This window comes from Numida meleagris, chromosome Z (genome assembly GCF_002078875.1).
Source record: "Numida meleagris isolate 19003 breed g44 Domestic line chromosome Z, NumMel1.0, whole genome shotgun sequence".
In the NCBI taxonomy this organism is placed as follows: Eukaryota; Metazoa; Chordata; class Aves; order Galliformes; family Numididae; genus Numida; species Numida meleagris.
The window spans coordinates 40324745-40331117 of NC_034438.1; the positions used below are offsets into that span (position 1 = coordinate 40324745).

Here is a 6373-nt window from a genome sequence, read left to right on the forward strand (position 1 = left end):
TCTACTTCCTGTGTGTTTCCTAAACTAGTATGTCACACTTAAGTGACTCTACCAGTAAATGTTAGTATATATAACACAGTAAGTTAAACAACCAACAACCTTAGAAAGAACAATGCTCATTTTTATGTCAATAAAGCTGTATTTCATTGTTAATATTGTGATTGTAGAATAGCTATTTTTTATTTCTTTTGCTTTTTTCAATTTGAGTTACCATGGGCTAGGTGTTAGAGTACCAGCAGTATCACTAGAAATCAGTGTGTCCTGGAAGATCCTACAGTGATTTCTAAATAAAGGCCTAGTTTGGCAATATACTACTAATGACTAGGTAATTTGTACTTACAATTCAAAAGAGAAAAAGAGAAGATAGAGATGAACTAAACAAACCTTCTGTTTTAAACAATCAGCTATAATGTAGGCGCTAACACAGTTTCTGCAAGGCAATGCAGAAACAACTTACATCAGATTGTCCCATGCTTCATGCCCAGATCCATCTTGTGTGGCAATTGTTCTGAAAAATAACATTCACCATTACTACAGATTATTAAAAAATAAGGAGGTTAAGGACATAAATTAAGACTATGAACTAAGCATTAGATGCAGATCAGGTGTTGATTTTCAGGTATATAAGCTGCAGATACAAAAAGCAGAGACTACACAGAGAGGTGCCTCTCACTTTTGCTGCTTGAAAGAGTTTAGCACAACTAGCTGAGGGACTATGAAGAACCCAAACCAGCTGTCTGCACTTAGTGAAAATAAAAATAAATGATCTAATTATTTCTAATTCAGTCTGATTGTCCAGGGAGGGGGTGGAGTCACTGACCTTGGAGGTATTCAAGAAACATTTAGATGTTGTGTTGAGGGACATGGTTTAGTTAGAACTATTGGTGATAGGTGGATGGTAGCACTGGGTGATCTTTAAGGTCTTTTCCAACCTTGGTGATACTATGATTCTATGATAAGACAGTATATTTATCTGTGTACAGAATACAGATAATAAGATAATATAGGTGGTTTTTTTTTTCTTAAATATAAGAAATCCTTAAATATCAAATATTTACCAGTAACCCTGATGTCTGGAATAACCTACAGCAGCAGTTTATAGGAGAAGCCCACGATCTTATTACCCCAGCTTATTTGGAATACTAGCTCTTCCATCCTGCCATATTTTTGGCAACTGCAGAGGAATTTGTAAGACCACTCTTCAAATGACTATTAATCTTTCTGTCAATAACATTTTGACAATAGAAGAAAGACTTTTAAAGCAATGTCTTAGGATTAGCTTCACCCAGCATTTGCCATATTGTTTACAGAACTGACTGAGATATTGAAACCACAAAAATGGCAAATAGCTATAGTTATCTGGAATACATATGTTGCTCTGAAAGTAATTTTTCTTATTTTCATGGAAACTACAACAGATACAAAGAGTACAATAACTCTATTTGATAAAGCAGTTTAAAGCAATAAAGTTACAAAATGCTATTTTTCAACATAGCCACCACCATTAGTTATGTTTTTTTGCCAGCAATGAACAAGAGCTTGCATGTCATGCTCATGAATATCCAGCAGAGGTGACCAACCATTTCGCAGCTGCTATGATGGCATCATTGCTAGGAAAATGTTGCCCATACAGTCCATCTTTCATCAGCCTAAACAGATGTAAGTCAGAAGATGCCAAATCCAGACTATACCATGGGTGTAGTAGGACAGTTCAGCCAAGACTGGCAATGCGCTCCACAGTATTATAACTGTTATGGGACCTGGTGTTATTGTGTTATCATATCATCTTCTCTGGCCTGACTCTGGAAGTTTGAGCCTTCAGCTCAGTTGCCATTGGAATGTAGCGGTCAGAGATGATGGTTTGTCCAGGTTCCAGGAAATCCAGAATGATCACCTCTTTCCTATACCAAAAGACAGTGTATAACACTTTGCCCACTCAGGGCTGCATCTCGAACTTGGATGAGGAATTCACATTCAACACTCCATGGACTGCCATTTCAACTCCAGCTTTAAGTAGTGTCCCCACAGCTCATCACCTGTAACGATGCCTTCAGCCTCATATTGGTTCAACAGATCCTGACAAACTTGCATACAGTGTTAGAATCATAGAATCATAGAATTGCTCAGGTTGGAAAAGACCTTCAAGATCATCAAGTCCAAATGCAATCAAACCATACTACCCTAGCTCTAACAACCCACCTCTAAATCATGTCCTCAAGCACCACATCCAAACTGTTTTTAGACACATTCAGGGATGGTGACTCAACCACCTCGCTGGGGAGCCTGTTCCAGTGCTTAACAACCCTTTCTGTAAAGAAATTTCTCCTGATATCCAACCTAAACCTCCCCTGGTGCAAATTGAGGCCATTTCCCCTTGTCCTGTGCATCAGCACACCAAGGTCTCTTTTCATCAGGCAGCTTTCCAGCCACTCCTCCCCAAGCCTGTAGGGTTGCCTGGGGTTGTTGTGACCAAAATGCGGGACCCGACACTTGGCCCTATTGAAACTCATACAGTTTACCTTGGCCCATCATTCCAGTCTATCCAAGTCCCTCTGTAAAGCCTTTCTACCCTCTGGCAGATCAACACTCCCTCCCAACTTGGAGTCATCTGCAAACTTACTGAGAGTGCACTCAATTCCCTCATCAAGTTCATTGATAAAGATGTTGAACAGGAGCAGCCCCAGTACCAAGCCCTTGGGGACAACACTTGTGACTAGCCACCAACTGGATTTAACTCCACTGACTACAACATTCTGGCCATCCAGCCAGTGTTTCACCCGGCAGAGTGTATGCTCATCTTTCTTTCTGTTCCTGTGTGAGAATTCATGGGATCCACCTGGTGGAAAAATTTGCAGTATTCCAACATTACCACCATTGTTTCCAATGCATTGAAGCCATTATTTAGCTCTGTTCACAGTTCCCTGATCACAATCCACCGATTTGCGTGGATGAGCTGATCAAAATGCTCTTCATTTCATGGTGTGACAGCTGGGCTTGTTTTTCATGTTGTCACTACTGCAACTGAAGCATACCACCTACTGCCTCACTGTACTCACATCCATTGTTTGGTCTCTAGAAACATTCAGCAAGCATCAATGAATCTCAATAGGTGAAAATTTTTTTTGCATGGAGGAATTCAGCAACACACCTTTGCTTCAAACATACTTTCATGTCAGACGCCATTTTGTCAGACTGCCCCTCTGTTTCCACCTGTCACACAGTAACAAAATGTAATGGGAAGATTCGACCTCTACTGCCATCCCACCAACATCTGCCTCTGACATTGTGGGCCAACATAACTTAGGAGGCATTACTTTCAGAGCAGCACTTGTATTTATACAGGATCTATGAAAAAATTAAGAATACATATATAAAATACACAACTGCATCATGGTCTGATTGTGATATTACATTAGTCTGAGAAGTCAAAGTAAGATATTGAGAGACTAACCTTTCAAGTGCCTTCATCTCAGGAAAAAAGGTAGGTTCGATTGCTAAAGGCTTCTGAACAGTCTAAAACATTACCTTCATAACAGTAAACTTTGTATATTAGTAGCAGAAGACTAATAGCATAGAAACATATGTGCAGAAGAATTTAATGTCAGAAAACACTGAGTTGTGAAACTGGTTGTGTATGACATGCAGAACGAGCAAAGCAAAATAAAATACAAGTACAAAAGGAAGAATCCCACTCTCTGACTTGTGTTTTTCCATGTCTGGCTGACTAGCTTGGTTTACCTCCTCTGTTGGATCCTAGGTGAAAAGTTTCTGTATGTCAGCACAGAATACAGTGCAAAGTTCCTACCCAGAAGCCAGCTTGCTTCCTCTGTCACAAAGCCAGGACATCTGTGCCTGGTTGCAGGGCTCCTGCCCAAGGCGGCTGCCTCCTCTCTCAAAGAACAACATGCTTATTTAGCAGAACATTTGTTCAGCACCACTGAAATGCAACACTTGACGTTTGTTTGGGCAAGGTGTAAGTATTTGCTCAGGAATTCACCATGAGAACGTGGCACAAGCCATGACAGGACTACCTACAACAGGTGACCTGCAGTTTTGTTTGCCTCCTTAGTCACAGCCTTGAGTTTGTTCTTATTTTAGAAGTTTTCTTTCCTATTAACCATTCAGGTCATTCAAGCATACATTCATTTCTTTTTGCTTTGTTTCTGAACTGTTTCTCTTTGGCCTTTATCCTCCTTGGATAAAATTGAGCTGGTGCTTTTATTTAATTTTTACTTAAGTTCTTGAGAACACTGGAGGAAAAACACAGTTGTGCAAGGGAAAATATTCAGTTTTCCTTTATTTCTCTGTAATAAGTGGAACTTCCCCCCGTTGAAAGATTCTGGCTAAGAAATGGCGGAAGCTTGTGTTCAGTGACTTTCCCTAGTCACAAACAAAATATTGTGGGAAAGATCTCAATCAAAATGTCAATGTCATATCAAAATGTCAATGTCATATCAAAATGTCAACTATATTTTCCTGTATATACATTTAAGTATACAGAGTCTCTATCTTCTCTGCTTAAGGAGGACATCTTTTTTTATTAAGGAAAACTTGCTCAAGTAACACCTGTAAAGTTTAGTGTGTGGACCAGACTTAATAAGATGGCACACATTTTTATGACTTTTTCGTTCTTTGTTTACATCCAAGCTGGATACTTGATGTAGGAATAGTTATGGTACTGGAAAAAATCCACAGTAACCATGTCAAGGTGAACTTAAAAACAAAAATATGAACTTGAGGGGGAAACTTGAGGGGAAATAACTTTGTAAAGATAGATACGATAGAATTTTCCGTAATGGAAACACCACAGAAGAGCTGACCAATAAAACTATATTTTATCAAGGACTGTGAGCTAGAATTTTAACTAGTTGCAAATTAATAGTGACTATGTCTTTATAGAAGATTTAAACAACTTAAATAAAAATATGTTCAGGATCTTCTCGTCTCCTTTTCTCCTTATCCCTTTCTTTCTTTCTCTGTTCCTCTCTGTGTCACTTTGTTTCTTTCACTCACTCATACTCACATTCTACTTTTCTTCCTTTCCTCCATGCCTCTCTGCTTCTCCCCTTCTTTTCCTCTTGTTTTTTCTTGTTCTCTTTGAGTCCTTCTTTTTTTTCCTTCTCTGTCATTTTTCTTCCTTCTCTCTTTCTTCTCTTCTCCTCTCCTCTTTTTTTTTCATAAAATACATCACAAGGAACAAATCAAGTATACTAATATCTGCTGTTGTATCATAAAATGCAGCTACTTAACTATTGTATGTTATCATTGAGTTGATTTTAAAAAATGACAAGCATAAAACACTTTACAAAGCCTTTTTATAGTCCAAGTGGTTTACCTAAATTAAAATAGTCTTTAAAAATGGAATGCTATGGAATATCACCCTACTTAATGTAAGAGCTGAACACATTGAAAAGCCTAGATTAAACTCATTTTCCAATAGTACTGAGATTCACATATTAAGAAAAGAAAGGCATATCTAATACTTAAATTACATAACAAAACAAAAAGGGGGACACTACAAGACACAGTGCCCCTGACAATTTAACATTAAGATCACAAGAACTATTTTCCATCTTCTCTCCAAAAATGTATTTCTTTGTAACCAAAATTATTGAGATTATCAACACTCAACATCAAAGAAATTCACTTTAAACATCATCTTAATATAAATTGATAGCGATCAAACACTTGAATATATTGCACAAAGAGGCTGTAGAATCTCCATCTTTGGAGATATTCAAAACGCAGCTGGAGGCAGCTGTGAGCAAGCTGCTCTAGCTGATCCTGGTAAGAGCAGGGGTGCTGGTCTTGACAGTCTACAGAAGTTCCACCTACTGCCGTCAGACTATAATTCTGTGTTTTAAAGGGACTATATACTCCCCCAAGTTTTCAAAAAGTGCTCTGATTTCCTCTATTACAGCTTATCTCAGTGATGAGAACAATAAAATGTTTGTTCTGAGTAATTTCATGACAATGGGATAACACTGTTTTGCATGGTTAAATTAAAAAGCAAAGCACAAAATACAACTCCTTACTAACGCCCTTTTAGCAAGGGTGTGTGAATACCAGAAGGATGCCTCTCCAGATTCATGGAGAGTGAAAAGCAGGAGAATATGCAAGCGAAAAAGTTAAAAAGCTCATAGCTGACATGTAAAAATCCAATACAGTAAAGTTAATAACCTTCGGAATTACTTTACAGAGGTGATTCCTGCATTTAGTGGCTAGAGTCAAACTTTTAATACCTTTGTCTACTGATGGCAGGACAGGGGGACAGGGGAAGGGTTCAATCAACACAGGCTCCAAATCTTGCATAATAGGAGAGAAATTGATGTTTACCACCAAAGTGCAGGATATTACACTGGTCTTACTTTGC

General features: G+C 38.4%; 1 long non-coding RNA gene across 2 annotated transcripts in view; it reads right to left on the reverse strand.

Annotated features, from left to right (window-relative positions):
* Window positions 1–4127, reverse strand: part of LOC110390162 — a 38532-nt gene extending 34405 nt beyond the window's left edge. The window contains exons 1-2 of one of the 2 annotated variants that reach the window (XR_002433607.1): window positions 3739–4127; window positions 458–508 (exon numbers count right to left, since the gene is read on the reverse strand). This is a non-coding gene — a long non-coding RNA (uncharacterized LOC110390162). Of the gene's footprint in view, window positions 1–457; window positions 509–3451 lie in introns of both variants that reach the window. The other variant, XR_002433608.1, reaches the window with a different exon arrangement.